The following is a 17,001-nucleotide window of genomic DNA, read 5'->3' as shown; positions in this document are numbered from 1 at the left end:
TGACTGTTGGGGGACAGAACTGAGGTCTAAATGGGTTTAACTAGACACAATGTTACACATAGTGTGGCTGTTACACTTGAGATGTTCTATGATCTGCAGCAAGAAAAGATTGTGTTGATGACATTTATACTTCTGTCCTGAGCTGTGTGGTTTGTGGCAGAGTCAGGATCACATTGCTAACCTTAACCCTCGAGAAACTACGACACCCATTGAAAACCCATTCAATGGGTGCCCATTCAATGGGTGTCCCTAGAAAACCCATTCAACCCATTGAAAACCAATGGGGTCAAATTTGACCCCATTGGTTTCCCTAGAAAACCAATGGGTTTTTTTCTAGGGAAACCAATTTCCCTAGAAAACCAATGGGGTCGTAGTTTCTAGTTTCCCTAGAATTTTCTAGGGAAACCAATGGGGTTTCCCTAGAAACTCCATTGGTTTGAAACCAATGGGGTCAGAGCCGACCCCATTGGTTTTCTAGGGAAACCAATGGGGTCAAATTTGACCCCATTGGTTCTCCAGGGTTAATCATAAAATCACATAAAGTCCAATATCATTAGTGAAAGCAGTGCACTTTGTCAGGTGGTTTCACATCATCACTTCTGTGCTACTGTTTGTTTGAATTCAAGTTTTGGTGTTTTTCATATTTATACACATCGCAATACAGATGAGTTTTGTTTTGTTTTTACAACATTTACATCGTTTGGCAGCACTTTTTGGGTAATGGTATCCTTGGAAACAGAGACAGACAAATAAAGGACATTTAAGTAAAATAAATCTTGTTGGTTGCATAGGCTCTCTGTAGTGTATTATTATTGGTTTTGAGAGTGTTAAACTCTGTGTTTAGTCTCTACTTTATCAGAATTTTCATTATGTGTGTAATAAGCCAAACAAGAGTTTCTAGGAAATTAAGATAATTATTCAGGTCATTTGGTGAATTATTTATGTTATATTTTTAAATGTAGTTACTTGAAATGTGATCTTGTCACATCTGTTATAGACTTTGCAGCTGTTGCAGTAAATTCTCTTCCCATCTCTGCGAACATCTCATGGTCAAGCGTTTCAAAATAAATCATTTCGAGGCATGGCTGGCAGAGCCTTTATGAAAGCTCTTCACCTTTGACTTCTGGTGTAAATGTTGATATTCTCTTAGATGTATTTGTCACTTTGTCACCGTCGCTTCCTTTCCCGTTCTCTGAGCTGCTGTCACTGCTATAACTGTTGTTTTTTTAATGTGACAGCTTCGCACTTCGAGCCCAGAATATAAATAAATGCAGCTCAAACGTACAGGATTTCAAAAAGTCCTAGTTTGCTCACCTTCTGCCACCTGCATAGAAATGCAGGATGTCTATGCATGAAGCTGAAACTTCAGATTAAAAACATTTTTTCTTCACGGGTTATATAGAACATGATTCATAGGCAATAATTTGCGGAGGTGGTGGCATTTTGCACAAAATGTCTTTTGGTGCGTTCTGCCAAGTTTTGTTTGGGCGTTAAATGGTTTATTGTAGTGAACACATTTCAATTTATGTCACATAAAAGTGGGTTACTTAAGCTGTTTCAAACTTTCACAGATGGATGCTCTGCTTTCTGAAGACAAACAGGAGCGACTATTGTTTCTTTTACTTGTGTCAGTTCATACCAGCAAAGTGTTTTCTTCCAAGTCATAATGTGTTTTCAGCTGTCATAGTTGCGCTGTCCATGGTGCTGATGATGCTCGTGTGTCCCTGTTGGGCAGGTATACACCGTCTGGGAGAAATGCAGTCAATGTAAAATATAAAGTTATATGATTAGAAGTAGGGGTGATAGAAACGATATAAATTTGGCCAACGATAGAGATTTTGACTATACCGCTCTATCGCGATAGCGCATGTTGATGATGTCATCAACATGCGCCTGTTTTGCCTGTTTTGGTCGAAAGCATCGCAGCGGCTAAACCCATTATCATCTGCAAATTATGCCGACAGTCACAGCAAAGAGATGAAGCACTGTTGAAATATGGGGAAAACCAAAAACTGCGCTTCCTCCACTTCCGTAACATTGATTCATTAATGTTGAATTCTCTCGCAGCTGCTCTGTTCCCATGTTGTTGCAGTATATTAATGACTAACCTCGTATTGTGGATGAATAATCTCAGTTGTTCTCCTGGCTGAAGTTTGGCCCGTGTACAGCATCCTGCTGTGCGATTGCATTTGTCCCTGACCACCAGAATCCCTCACGTTCACTTTTATCGAGTGGAAAAAAAGTTAGCGTTCATCCTCCAGCTTCACTGTGCTAATGTTATGCTAACATAGCTGTGTCGCTAGCAATCACGTAGCACAACATTATATACCAGGTAGTCCAACTTCAGTAACCCTGCAAACGTCACTGCTGTTTAGTTTCCTGTCTTCATTTATGTTGGAAGTGATAGCAGAGCTGTACGTTTGAATTAGTTTCAAAAATCTCAGTCAGAACATGGTATGAAATGTTTAGGTGGAAACTAGCGAGCTAACTTCCTGTTAAATTTAATAACTTCTGTTTTCATGGATGCCTGGATGTTAAACTTAATTGTTACACCTGGTAAAGCAGCAACGCTGATGATTTTATTAAAGATGAAAGAATTTAGACCGTTTTTAACTCTTAGTGTTCGTTTGACTTTGGGACCTGAAGGGGACGGAGTTTTGGACCTATATTTTTCTGTGAAGCTCGTCACTACGGCAGCCGTAATGCTCTGACAATCCATCAAGCAGTGCGGCTTACCAAAGTTGTACTAAAACATTTTTTAACAGATTTCTGCAGCCAAAATCGGTTAGAGGTCAGTAAGCACAACCAGAATTCATACATAAGGCACACTCTCAATTTTTGAGAAAATTAAAGGATTTTAAGTGTGCCTTATAGTGTGGAAAATACGTTATACAGAAGAAAAGAATATATCGTGATATATATCGTTACCGCACATGCTTCAAATTATATCGCGACATGAATTTTAGGCCATATCGCCCAGCCCTAATTAGAAGAACAAATGGTGAAATAAATACATGATGCTTCTCACTGTGTTTGTTCTGACGGTGTGAACACAAAAAGCAAACTCCTAAACACCTTAATCACCAACAGAGCTTCCCGGATAAGATGGATGAGTCAACAGGCACAGGAGACACACACACACACACACACACACACACACACACACACACACACACACGGCTTCCCACAGAGACGTTTTGAGCTGTTGACAACTTCATGCTGACTTGTGTTATGAATTGCTAATGCAGACGTTGCTTATGCAACGGTATACATTTGGTAAGCAACAGCATGTCATTACTGGCTGTACAGAACGAGACAATAGGCTGACAAACTGCACAGTTAAATCCTGTTAGAATAATGCAGTCAAAACAAAAGCGCATTTCGATGTCAGAAATCATGTCAAACGTCTCACTGTTGAGCTCTGATGTCAAGAAAATACCAAATAATTGGATGCCTTTGTTTGTTTTGCTCTCTTATTTTGCTAAATTTTCACGATGTGGTTTCTGAGGCTGAGTAGGTCTCGACGCTGTGTCAGTTGCTTGTGGCTTTTTTCAGTAATTACAGTGATGCATGTGTCTGTGTGAGGTGTTTACATGTCACTGTATGTTTCTCTGCCCACTCTGTACAAACTCAGGGTGCATCAAACACAATAATCATGCACCCTACCTCTGGAATAATCTCCCTCGAGCTATTCGGGCGTCTGATCCAATTCAATCTTTTAAATCTCGATTAAAAACGTATTTGTTTGCTTCTGGTGTACTGTAAGTTATCTTTTTCGCTTTATTAACCCTTTCGGGTTGTGCCTACTATGCTGCTGTATTATTGGTTAGTTTTGTCACCCGCCTGTTAGTATATTTTACTTGTATTTTGTGTTTTGTATTTTTGTTTATTATTGCTCTGTGAAGCACTTTGGCATACCTGTGGTTTTTTTAAATGTGCTATATAAATAAAATTGTATTGTATCATATTCCAGAGTGCTTTAATTCACAGCTATTCATCACCAATAACTCAAACACGTAGCTAGAAAGAGAGGATTCGTGAGGTTCACTTGGTTGCCGGTATTGGTAGCGTAACAACACCAGTGGCTGTAGTGACTTCAGACCTTCAGTCCAGAGAGACATACACTGAGCACTTGTGAACGTTTGCAGGAAATATCCTGCTACGTATTTTTAAAATTCACCAGAAATGTCCAGTACTTGAAATAAAAAAAAATACAGACTTCTGAAAATGGGCTCTTGTTGATACACCCTGTACTGGACTGTATATGTCTGAGCCAGTAGCGGCACCAGTAGCGGCACCATTAGCAGCACCATTAGCAGCACCAGTAGCAACACCAGTATAAGCACCAGTAGCAGCACCAGTAGCAGCACCAGTAGCAACATCAGTAGCGGCACCATTAGCAGCACCAGTAGCGGCACCATTAGCAGCATCAGCAGTGGCACCAGTATAAGCACCAGTATAAGCACCAGTAGCGGCATCAGTAGCAGCATCAGTAGCGGCACCATTAGCAGCATCAGCAGCGGCACCAGCAGCGGCATCAGTAGCAGCACCAGTATAAGCACCAGTATAAGCACCAGTATAAGCACCAGTAGCGGCACCAGTAGCAGCACCAGTATAAGCACCAGTAGCAGCACCAGTATAAGCACCAGTATAAGCACCAGTAGCAGCACCAGTAGCAGCACCAGTAGCAGCACCAGTATAAGCACCAGTAGCAGCACCAGTATAAGCACCAGTATAAGCACCAGTATAAGCACCAGTAGCGGCACCAGTAGCAGCACCAGTAGCGGCACCAGTAGCAGCATCAGTAGCAGCACCAGTATAAGCATCAGTAGCGGCACCATTACCGGCACCAGTAGCGGCACCAGTAGCGGCACCAGTAGCAGCATCAGTAGTAGCAGCACCAGAAGCAGCACCAGTAGCAGCACCAGTAGCAGCACCAGTAGCAGCACTTAAATTAAATAGGAAATATGACAGTCAGGAAAACCTTAATTGGTTTGTCCCACTGGGTGCACGAGCTCATATAACCCTGGAACCATCACATCGTACTAGCTTGTAGAGATGAGTTGGATGAGCAGGCAGGTTTACTTTGACTTTTCAGTGGCAGGAAATATCATTTAAAAATGCTTACTGGGTCAGCTCTGACATCATCTGTTAGAAACCATCTCGCAGCTCCGCTTCATCAAATTTAAAATGCAATTAAATTATTGCGTATTCTTTAAAAAAAAGTGCCTGTCTGAATAAACCAAAGTAGATAAACTGATTTTATTTCCAGTGTGGTGTGATGTGACAGCTCCTTTGTGCTGTAGTTGCCATGGATGCCAGGCTTAATTGAGCTCAGCGATAAGATGAAGGATGCGGTTCTGAAGACGTTTTTTTAACATATGCCTGCAAATCTGTCTCCTGAACAGTTTACTTATTCAACATGTCAGCTCAGCCTTATTGATGTGTTTACGATAAATCAGTCATTCAGTTCCTACATTCAGCCGGTTGATCCTTTTATATGTCTGGTGGTCATTAACTGCAGATTGTGAAGCAAAAACACAAAAAAATATGTGTTAATGATTATTGCACTGCTTTAAGTGCACTAAGGTGCAAACGCTTCTCTCTGGCTTTTTCTTTCTTTCTTGTCATTTTAGTTGAAAAGTGGTTGAGCACCATAAAAGGGGGCAGCGGGCCACCAATAAAATGTCTTTTCCTTTTTTTCTTATTGGACAAAGAAGAAAATGCCTTGAAAATAGAGAGCATTATATCCAAGAGTGAAGTTACTGGACATAAACTCAAACAATAAAGAATCCAATGAAGGATGTTAATAAGCTCTATAACATTCATTTGTCTGTGGTTTCATAAACAGACCATGAAAAAGTATTTGCAGTCTTCCAGATTTTTAGATATTAGAATGTACAATTACATGTTTTAGATCATAAAACAACTTTTCATATTAGACAAAGACAAATTAAATACAAAATATAATTTTAATTTCATTTATAAAAGGGAAAAAGCCAAAAAAGCCCCCGTGTTAAATCATGTGATTAATTAAGTTTTTTAAGAGGACTGTAATTGCACCACACCAAGGCTTTGTTACTGCTAAATAAGGGAATCACTCATACAGAACCTGTGTGACAAACTGAAGAAGGCTAATATATCTAAAAAAAGACCCAATACTTTTTGGAGAAACAAGGTGATTCCCGAGATTCCTAAAGTGGAGAACAGAGGAGCCAAATGCAGACAAAACAAAGCGTGGAAACAAACGTAATGTTAAGTGAAAACCAGCTGTTTATTATGGCTGATGGAGAAATACAAAGCGATGCACAAACAATAACCTAAACTGGGAAAGCTAAATATAAACATGGCCACACAGATACCTGGAACATGGAGACATGGAGCAAAAGACAAAAGACAACCTGACACTGAACAAAGGAAGACACAGCAGGGTAATAAGGGAAGTGCAAACACAGCTGACACAAATGAACACGACGCCATGGGGGAAGCAAAACTAAACACACTGAACATGCAAACACAAGACTGTCAAAATAAAACAGGAAACGTAATGAGATGAAGACTGTGACAACACATGGGCTGTATCCCAATTCAGGGTCTGCAGCCTTAAAGGCCACATTTTAAGGCCGATTATGTAATCGTACTAACTTGGTTTTAAAGCCTTTACTTTAAAATATACGCCGTTCAATAGCTGAGCTTAATCAGAGAATGATCAAAGCTCATGTAGAAACAAACAAATGAACAAAAGATGTTCTCCTTCATCTCTGTCAAACAAAGCTGTATGAAATGTTTCCAGCTGTTAGTATCATGGTTGCTAGGCAACCTGGGCAGCGCAACGGAGGCTACACCGTCCCATTTCACAAGCCTCGCACTTCCGGCCTTAGCGGTCTTTGAGTACGCGGCCCTTGAGGATCGTTGAGGCTGCAGACCCTGAATTGGGATACAGCCATGACGTGGAAAACGCAGACAGGAAACACATAACAGACTGAGGAGACGGAACGATACACAAGCAGAGGAACGAGGCACAGACGCAACAAAAGACATACACAGGAAACAGAAAACGACACATAAACAAAGGAGCGCCCTGACACGAAGCCTGCCAGACTAAGAACTAGACTGGAAATCAGTGGCCAAAGGTGCTTTTAGTTCTAATCATTGTTAGCATGAGTGTCCAACATCATCTGGAAAGCTTTGGATTGCAAAAAGCTTTCAGCATAGCAATTGCCGATGCAGTAAATGCATGCCTGGACAGATCAGCACACAGCAGATGCTCTGCCTAGAGCTCGGACATTAACGTTACCAGAGCAGTGTAGGATCATCTTGACGGAGAATCGAATAAATGGCCTCCAATTAGGGCTGGGTATCGTCACTGATTTTTAGAATCGATTCAATTCCGATTCACAAGGTCCAGAATCGATTCGATCCACGATTCGATTTAATTCGATTCGATTCGATTCACTTCGATTTGAATATGGGAAATTTTGACAGTCAGAAATATTATAATTCAGATCAGTACATTTACATATTTTTGTATCTATAAAAAGGAAGCTGACACACGCAAGACTTTATCAAAGGTGTGAGCGTCACAGCAGATGCCTTTGTGTCAAAGTAGCTGAAGATAAAACACAGAAACACATGAAGGTGATTTTTCCTGGCCTGGGATTTTATAAAAATATTCTGCAGTACATCAAAAACGAAAGAAAACCATTAATCAACATATGAACATTACCTCTGAAGTTACAGCGGTTTTATTAGAGACAAGGCTGAGCGTTTTGCATTTTGCATAATTTTAAAAATTTTAAATTTGTTCAGCATTGAACGGCAGAAATTAGGTTTTCTTTTCGGAAGTATATAAAACAGAAAAAAAAAAAGTCGGCCGATAGCGCTGTAAACAACGGTAGACTTGTGCGTAACAAGCAAGCGAATAATGCAGAAAACCGTACAGAGAGAGAGGGGGAGAGAGAGAGAGAGAGAGAGAGAGAGCTGTGCATCGTGGTCGAAGCAAAACAGTAAAAGTCAGAGTGAATACATGACGATGTTTTTGTGAAGCGTAGTTTGGATCCTCTTTTGCTGCTGGTTCGGTCAATATTGTTTGGAGAGACATCAAACTAACAGCTTTAGAATCAGCGCATAAAGGAGGTGAACACAAAGCGCGGACCCGCCGACAGATCAGAATCAGCGGGCTGTCTGCTTTCCGCCCCGACTGTGAGAAATTCGACATCTAACTGATTCTGATCCGCGGGCTGCACTGTGTGTTTAATTCTTTGTGCAGAATCCGTGTTCCTGCTCTCATTTACTGTTTTAGCTGTTTGGTGGTTGTTGAAATTTTGTGAGATTTCACCAGAGATTCTGGCATTTCGGGCAAAATAAATTTATATTAAAAGAATCGATTCAGGATTTTAATGAATCGATTTCACGTAATCCAAGCCAGAATCGATTTTAATCGATAAATCGATTATAAAAACCCACCCCTACCTCCAATAAGGCTTTGGAACGTCCTTCAAGAAACCCGGAGAGGTATTCCTGAAGAATACTTAAATAGATTACAAGCTTGCCTAAGAGACTTTAAGCAGTGTTCAAGAAAAAGGTGGTCATGCCAAATATTGACCTTTTTTTTCCCAGCGACAATATTTGCTATCTTTCTTACATTACAAACAAAGCCTCGGCCCTGCAGGCATGTGTGAGTGAATAATGAAAGCGATATTTGTGTCATGTTGCAGTGCATGCATGAGGTTGTGTGAATAAGAGTGCATGTGCTCCTACACGGTATGTGTGTGCAGAGTAGTGGCTGGGCAGCAGGGGAAGCTGTAGGGGAGGATGTCACAGCGCTCTGACATTTCTGTGCAAACCGATAACAAAAACAGCCAATGCCTGGGTCTGCTGGCAAGCCCTCGCCTAACTCTGTGTTTACTCCTCCACTCACCATCTTTTGTTTTTATTCCACATTATCATTTTCTCTACATTCTCTCGAGCTGTGTGCACAGTAACACGCTTAAACAGTTTCACTGTCTCTTTGCTTTTCAAATCTGTTTAAATTAGCTTACTTTCTTTCTTCTTTTTGAGGTTTTCTGATTTTGTTTTGGTTTTTGCATTTTGATTTACTCTTCATTTCATTCTTGTTAACCCAGACTCCCCCTATCTGAATCTCTGAATCTCTGAATCTCTGAGCTGGTGAAGTAAAAAAGAAAAAAATGTCACGCCAAGTGGTTACCACTCCAACAGTCTTGCTCCCGGCCAGCTAGACCGGACATTCTGCAGTTTGAATTTTCTGTCTGACGAGCTGCACCGTCTAACGAATGCAAATCTGTCCCCCAAAACAACAATTACTTAGAAATGAAAGCCTCAGAAGTTTCCAGAACAGCGAGGCGCTGTTAATTGTAAAGAATGTCGCCCTCACAGGAGTAGTAGCACATTCATACACGACTGTTTTTTGTGGCAAATTAATATGCAGATTTTACAAGGCTGCGAATGAGGGAGTTAATAGTTGCATGATAATGGTGTTATTTGTTGTTGGGATTTTCACACCCACACTAAGTTTATGCTTCACTTCACAAACATGTACGAGCTTTAATGTGGATGCTTGCCAGAACAGACATCTGAGTTTGGTATGAAGGTTGTGTAATCCCTCACATTCAAACAAATTTGGCTCGCTTCCTCACGGCGCCGGTCTGGGGTCAGCGTTTATTCAGCTTTAACATCACTCTGGGTTCTTGGCTAGCTTAGCGTTAGCATGCTGTCTGTGCAGGTTGCTTGCCAAGATCCAAAGTTGTGTTAACAGTATAATGCCGTCGTTTCTGTTCTGGAGCAGTCTTCAGTTTACCATCGCGCTCGCAGTCTTTTGTGCAATAAAAATAAAAGTAATGTCCAAATCAGCTGATCGTAGAGAGAGGGCAAGAACCGATAAGCGTATCGATAGGGAGGGAGACGAGCACCGATTCTCTACAACAACCGGTTCCCAACATTAACCATCTCTGTGAACCCAGTGCTGCTAAATTTGCTGTAAAATGTTATTTTTACTTTTGCATGATTTGTTGGTGTTATTGATAGATTCTGCTCTGTATACAGAGTAGATACTATATTTAAATGACTTGAGTAACATAAAGGATCAGACTGCAGGTAAAATGAGAGCCAAGATGTGAACCCAGTAGGATACAGTGTTTGTTACAACTGGCATCTTAAATTACGGTCCATCAGAGCCTTAAATGTCTCTTTTGAAACTACAGATTAAACACAGGTGTTTGTTTTGGTGATTTTCACCGGACGTCACAACATTACATAGTCAACGTGAACATCAAACCCAACGTTTAGGGTGAGGCTTTGATTCTCTTATAACCCTTTAAAGCCGGTCAGAGCCGGTGTTCTGCACGCTCTGTTTTGCATAACTATTTTTAAATCCCGGTAGCTCTGCAACCACGTGAGCTAGCGCAATAATTGTTTTTGCATATGAAACCGGAGGAGTTGTACTTACATCTTATGCCATCAGCTTGTCCTCGGTCACAGTTTCCTTCCACATATAACTTTGAAAAAACTGCATAAAAAGCACTTGCAGCAACAAAAACATAATATTCCAGAAACACGCTTTGCTGATCCGATCAGCTGTTTGTAACACTTCCTACGTTGGAATAGACGTCAGCGCGAACTTTTGCATGTCCACCATGACCTATACTGGTGTTTTTAAAAGTTATCTTTGACTTTATGACTTTCTGTGTGGTTTCTGGGATGCTTAGGACTCATATTGCACTGCTGGAAATAGTTTATTTTGATGCATATGCTGCTTTTTTGCAAATTTGCATTATAATATTTATTTTCGTTTTTCCTGCAGTATATAAAAATTGGTGTATTTCAAAAATAAAACTATGAAGACACTCAAAATAAATTTCCTGTGGTGGGAAACTATTTTGTGCAACTTTTTTGTATTTACAGTTTTGAGGGATAAGCCTCTTAAATTTCTCTAACTAGAAATATATGTTAAAAAAGCAAAAACGATTTTAAATTTCTTTGTAGTTTATTGCACTTTTTTGCAATTTATGTAATTACTATGCACTTAATGCAGACATATTATTAAAATTTAGGCTGTAATGGTTGTATTGATGTATAGCAACTTGAAATGCTCCCAAAAATGGCTCCACAGCATGTAAAAATATAATATAAGCTCTGGCGGACTTGGTTCTATGGTAGGTCTGAAAGGGTTAAATAATAACGATAATAATAATAACAGATTTGCAAATCTCATAAAAGTTTAAACAGTGAAACTTTATAAAATATACTCATTTTGAATTTTGCTGCAGCGACGTGTCAAAAAAGTTAGAACGGGCGAAAAAGGCTGAAAATGTCAGCAGCAGTGAAAGAAACAGAAACAAGTAACAAGCAACTAATTAGGTTAGTTAGCAACAGGTCAGTAACATGATTGGGTACAAAAACATCTTGGAGAGTTTCTCAGAGGTTCAGCTGCAAAAAAGTGCAACAACCTCAGAATAATGTTCCTCAGTGTAAAATATCATCTGTGGAAACTCTGTGGGACTATGATGGCATACAATATTTACATTTTACACAGCATCTCAACGTTGTTTGAGTTAGTCAGGTAATAATAATAATAATAATGATGATGATCATAGCATTTTAACACACGGCTCAAACAAATGGAAGAAGATTCCAGGCGTGATCAGTCACAGCATGAACTCTGAATCTGTGCTAAATGAGCACATACAAAGTAAAAGATGCATTTCATGAGCAGGAGAGAATATAAATGACTAATATTAATTGCATTCTGTCAGAAGAAATCTCTGCGTATAAACTAGTCTTAGCAGTAATAAACTGTGTTTCCAGTAGCATCCAGGAGCTTTAGGAGTCACTGGAGAATTACGGGCCGAAACACGTCAGATTTGAGCTTTGTGGAGTTTAATGTTGCTGGAAAACTGCTGTGATGTTCTTTTGGTAATTTGTGTTTATCTTTGGTTGCCAACATCACGCGGACAGGCTATATCTAACATCTAGGTGATACATCTTGTGTAATTGGACATGATGGGGTATAAATGGAGATATTACTCATAGCTGAATCTCTGTGTTCCAGACTAATTTGTGTTTATATCACAAGTAATTAAGGCCCGATTTCCTGCTGTGAAGGGAGTGGGGGCTGATTCTGGTCTGCTGTTCTGCTGTGCTCTCATCCCTCACACACAAAGACACACAGATGCAGTCGAGCTTTAGCCAAAGGATGAGACTTAGATTCAAACTTAGGTTGAATCTCCTGTCACTTCACATGTAATTGCATGTGACTATGTAGTAAATCTACAAATCCATCAGATCTTTTTCACAGCACATTCTGAGATTAGATTCAAAAACATACAGCACACGAGCAGGAATGATAACATAATTGATGGCTCTGCTCCATTTCGGTGTCCCATCTTCCACTGCTCCCTCTGGCTCGCTGCCATGGCTTACAGGGACACTTACAGAGCCGTCGTTATTATAATATTAGCTACACATGTGCTTTTTCCTTCTTGGACACGTTAAAATATCGCCTGTAAAAAGGGCTTTGGTATAAATTGTTTATATTATATTACTAGGGGTGCAACGATACACAAAATTCATGGTTTGATATTTTTTCGATACAAAAAAAATGTTCATGCCTTTTTAATTTGTCATTTATTAAATTTTCACGGCACATTCTGCACCACATCTCTGTGCGTTCATCATTTGTTTGAAGCCAGCTCACCTCCTGCAACCACTTTTCCGAGAATACGGCTTCTTTTGTGGTTCGGACTCCTTCTGACATTTCTTTGGAGGTGGAGGAACATCACAGTAACTGCTTAAAGGAGCTTCTTCGACATCTTTAAGAGTTCTAAACAAATGTCTGTCCTCCTCCTGAAAATCTTAACACGCGTTGCAACTTCTTATCTTGTGCACGTTTTTTATTTTGACAGCGAATGCGCACCTGCGGACCACTTATGTGCAGCCCTGGTTATTTAGCTCGTCATATTGCAGCCACAGAAATTCTTTTGTCCATGAAACCATAAAGCTGCTCTTTCTTTTTGCCTTATAGTCTGATTTGTCTTTTCCATTTTGTGGTAAGCTTTTCTTTGACTGTCACTTCTTCACCCTGACCTGTCTTATTTGGCTCAGCAGAACTAAAATATAAATCCTGCTGCTTTTACACACGCACTCACTTAATGCTCAGCGACTCTCTGCGATCAACCTCTCACATGTTTAAGCTGCGGAGATTTCACTTGTCATGTTTGCATAGTAAGCTAACGATTGATAAGATGATGTCAGAGGAATTGGTGCGCAAATTATCATAACTCACCAATCAGTGCTGTCGCTCTCTATACACAGTTCGCGCGATTGCAAAGTGAAAGCAAAAAACAAGCGCAAATTCAAACGTGATTTCAATATGTCACATATTGACAGTGGCTCACCGATGCCAATGACATAATTACCCAGCTACATTTCCGAAAGAACGCAAAGGCATTGACATATATTTTTCCTTCCTATGATAGCCCGACGAGCAGAGCAGGGCAGCCCGACTGGAAAAATCGCTAGCATGCGTGCTTGTTGTTTTTGTCTGCTTCCACTTGTCTTTGCACGAGGATGATGTCAGAGTAAATGTGCAGTCATATTCGTTGTGTTCCCACTACTGCTGTCAGCGTTAATCTGAAATGACGTTAACGCCACAACACGGCAAATCTCCGTTAACGAGCTACCGCGGATCGCCCCGTGCGTGGGGCTGGACGGCCAACACGTTAACGAGCTAACTGCGCTAACGCACTAGTTCCCACCAATGTAATTGAGCATTGCGTGGCACATCCAACATACTGTTTTACTTTAGTCCATGACGCGCTTACCTTCAGGGTCATACGTCACATGAAAACCAAAATAGTTCCAAACGCCAGATCTGAATGAGGGTGGGGGAGGTTCAATTTGCCATGTTGCAACGAGCTTAGCTTCTGTCTTGCTAGCTTGCGCTGCGCTCAGTGAATCTGCGTTCGACTACTCCGCCTAGGCTGCACTGTCGAGCGCAGATCCACTGAGCGCTCAACACAGACAGCATCGTCAGAAGGAAAGTTGATAAAATAAATTAAAAATTTTGTATTGTTCATACATATGCGTACCGAACCGAAAGCACTGTATCGAACGGTTCAATATCGATACCAGTATCGTTGCACCCCTATATATTACCATATAATATGTGATTGGCCATATTTAGTTGTTATGGTAAATTAAATATCTTTTATGTCAAGAGAGTAAAACTGTCATTTTGCCTAAGGTAGACTCACTCATGGAAAAGTATGTACATATAAAAATGTGCGACTTCTACACCTCGTCCCTCTCCGGCACACTCGATCACTCCACAGACGCTTGCTCGGTTCACCCAAGGGATCCTTTTATTATGAACCTATGATGCAGAGCATCGTCTAGGTGCACAGGATGTGGTGACTGTGTTTGTTGTCTCTCACGGCTGTAGTAGACGCCTGTCAGCACGCCACTGCTGGAAACGGAGATCAGAAAAATATATCATCAGCGGGTGTGTGAAGGGATGACATTGATCACAGCAGGCGAAATCAGCACCTGTGTTTTAATGATTCACAATAGTTTCAGACTGAAGGCGGAGACAGAAAAACTAAATAATATAGAGCACTGTGATCAGTACTTTAAGCTTTAGATGAAATAATATCATCATAATAATAACATCAGTACTCACAGCAATAATGCTGACCATCTGATGCTCATCATTTTGATTTAGAACACCAGCATTTTAAACAGAAACCACAGCTTTTGAATGAAACACCGTTTGCAAGTCTTTCATCAGACAGAACCAGATAGATGAGACATTAATGTGATGCGGGGCTTCAAAAACATTAGAATAAATCTAACAGTCGTGGATATTTGGGTGGATGTGGCTCAGTAGGTCAAGCAGGTCAGCTACTAATTGTGAAGTTGGTGATAAATGACACAGAACAAAGTGCTGAATCACTGAATGTGGCTTTTAGTCGACTAAGAGTAAAAATGTTATATTTGCAGATGGCCCCGCCCCTCCCTGAGCCTGGGAGGTTTCTTCCTGTTAAAAGGGAGTTTTTCCTTCCCGCTGTCGCCAAAGTGCTGCTCATAGGGGGTCATATGATTGTTGGGCTTTTCTCTGTGTGTATTATTGTAGGGTCGACCTTACAATATAAAGCACCTTGAGGCGACTGTTGTGGTTTGGCGCTGTGTAAATAAAAATTGCATAAATAATATTAAAATAAAAATGAACAGTCCCTTCCAGAATGATTTACCTGTTCCACACAGATTTACTGTGTAGGTGATGAAGGTCAGATAAGTGAGACGGTGTACGGGAGTTCCACTTAATCGTTGCTTTAATTGGCTTTCATAACACAAAGTCAACAAAAGCAAAACCAATGCAGTCGACTTTGTTATTATTTGTATTTTTAGCAGCAGGAGCCGACCCTGCACGTCCAACGAGATCTCCTTTTAAACTCTGACCAATGTGAAGTGTAACAAACTGTGCCAGCTCGCTGTCTTAGCCGTGCGATCGTCTGCGTTTCTTCGGTAGCTCATTTGATGTCTCGTCTGTCGGCATCATTCCCCGCCTCCTCTGTGCACTCCTCTTTATCCTTCCTATCTACTTTTTATGTGAACAATAAATCAGAAACATTTGTTATCTAACAGTTTATTTTATAAGTCTACACTTAACCAGTTTTCTTAAACAGCCAATTAGTAAAAACAAATGGTGACTAACATGTGAGAGACCTCTAGGTGTGCCTTCAAACTAATCTTATTTATGATTTATTAAGTTTTAATTATAACTAAGGGTGAGCCACTGAGCAAGGCTAAGTATCTAGATGAAGAGCCCACTTCTTCCTCATCCTGAGCTTCTCGGTGAGGCAGTGGCACTCTGATCTGACTCATCTGCTGCTACAGCAAAAGTTAGCTCAGACTTTCTTACATATACATCCTTGACTGAAGTCTTCCCTGCTGCACTCGCTTTCAGAAACATAGTTCTTGTAATAACGTTTTGAAATAAATGAAACAAAAATCCACTCATATTTATTCTGAAGCCTGACTGTGCAGTGTTTTAAAGTAATGAATACAAAAGGTCAAACACATTCATAACTATTGTGAAACATCAAACTCAAAAACACGACCTGATCTGCTTTGTGTTGAATTCTTATCTGGAGTCACATCGCCACTCATCTTTAACTGCACCCTGCACCAGTGTTGGTCAAGTTACTTGAAAAAAGTAATCAGTAACTAATTACCGATTACTTCCCCAAAAAAGTAATCCCGTTACTTTACTGATTACTTATTTTCAAAAGTAATTAATTACTTAGTTACTTAGTTACTTTTTAAAAACATGATTTACAACCTGAATAGGTGATAAAGTGATAGATCTTTCAGCCCAATTCTACTTTTTCTTCTAATCATCATACAAAATGTAATCAAATGGAAAAGTCTCTTTTTAAAACTTGTTTTATTAGTTTTAATCTTTTAACTTTATGCATCAAGTAAAAATTTAATTATCTGCAACATTCTGCAACATTCTCTGACTGGAAGAAATTAGTTTAACATTTAAACCTATTTTCTGCACATTCCAGCTCATAAAATAAAATATTATTTTTGTGTGTGTTTACACTCAGTCTTTCAAATAGATGCAAGTAAAACACAGCAGAAAATAAATAAAGTCAAAGACTAGCGGTCCTGTTGCTCTATTTTCACCTGTAAAGCAGGAGTGGGGCAGGCGGAGGGTTACCCTGGTGCAGGTGTGCAGCGGTCAGTGGAAGAATCCGCGAGTTTCTCTGTGAGTTTCCCATTACGTCGTAGCTACTCGGTGCTTGTTTGGAAGTTTAGGGTTTTTTTTCGCTGTAAAAAGAAGTTTTCTTCCCACGCACAACGGACACTAATGTTTTTGTCACTTTTTATGGAATCAAACTCAAAGTAAGGTCAGTACTTCCACGCTTTAAACGCTGCACGCTCATACTCTCTCTGCACTCGATATATGATCCATTGTTG

General features: G+C 40.2%; 1 protein-coding gene and 1 long non-coding RNA gene across 4 annotated transcripts in view; both read left to right on the top strand.

Moving 5' to 3' along the window:
• Window positions 1-17,001, top strand: part of LOC146515921 (uncharacterized) — a 496,024-nt gene that overhangs the window by 250,645 nt on the left and 228,378 nt on the right. The gene's annotated exons all lie outside the window — the stretch shown is intronic.
• cdh13 (cadherin 13, H-cadherin (heart)) overlaps window positions 1-17,001 on the top strand; it is a 490,756-nt gene that overhangs the window by 245,377 nt on the left and 228,378 nt on the right. The window lies entirely within an intron of this gene.

Source organism: Neolamprologus multifasciatus, chromosome 7 (genome assembly GCF_963576455.1).
Source record: "Neolamprologus multifasciatus chromosome 7, fNeoMul1.2, whole genome shotgun sequence".
Classification (NCBI taxonomy): Eukaryota; Metazoa; Chordata; class Actinopteri; order Cichliformes; family Cichlidae; genus Neolamprologus; species Neolamprologus multifasciatus.
Note: the sequence above shows the minus strand (reverse complement) of the source record. Positions and strands in the feature narration are given on the sequence as shown.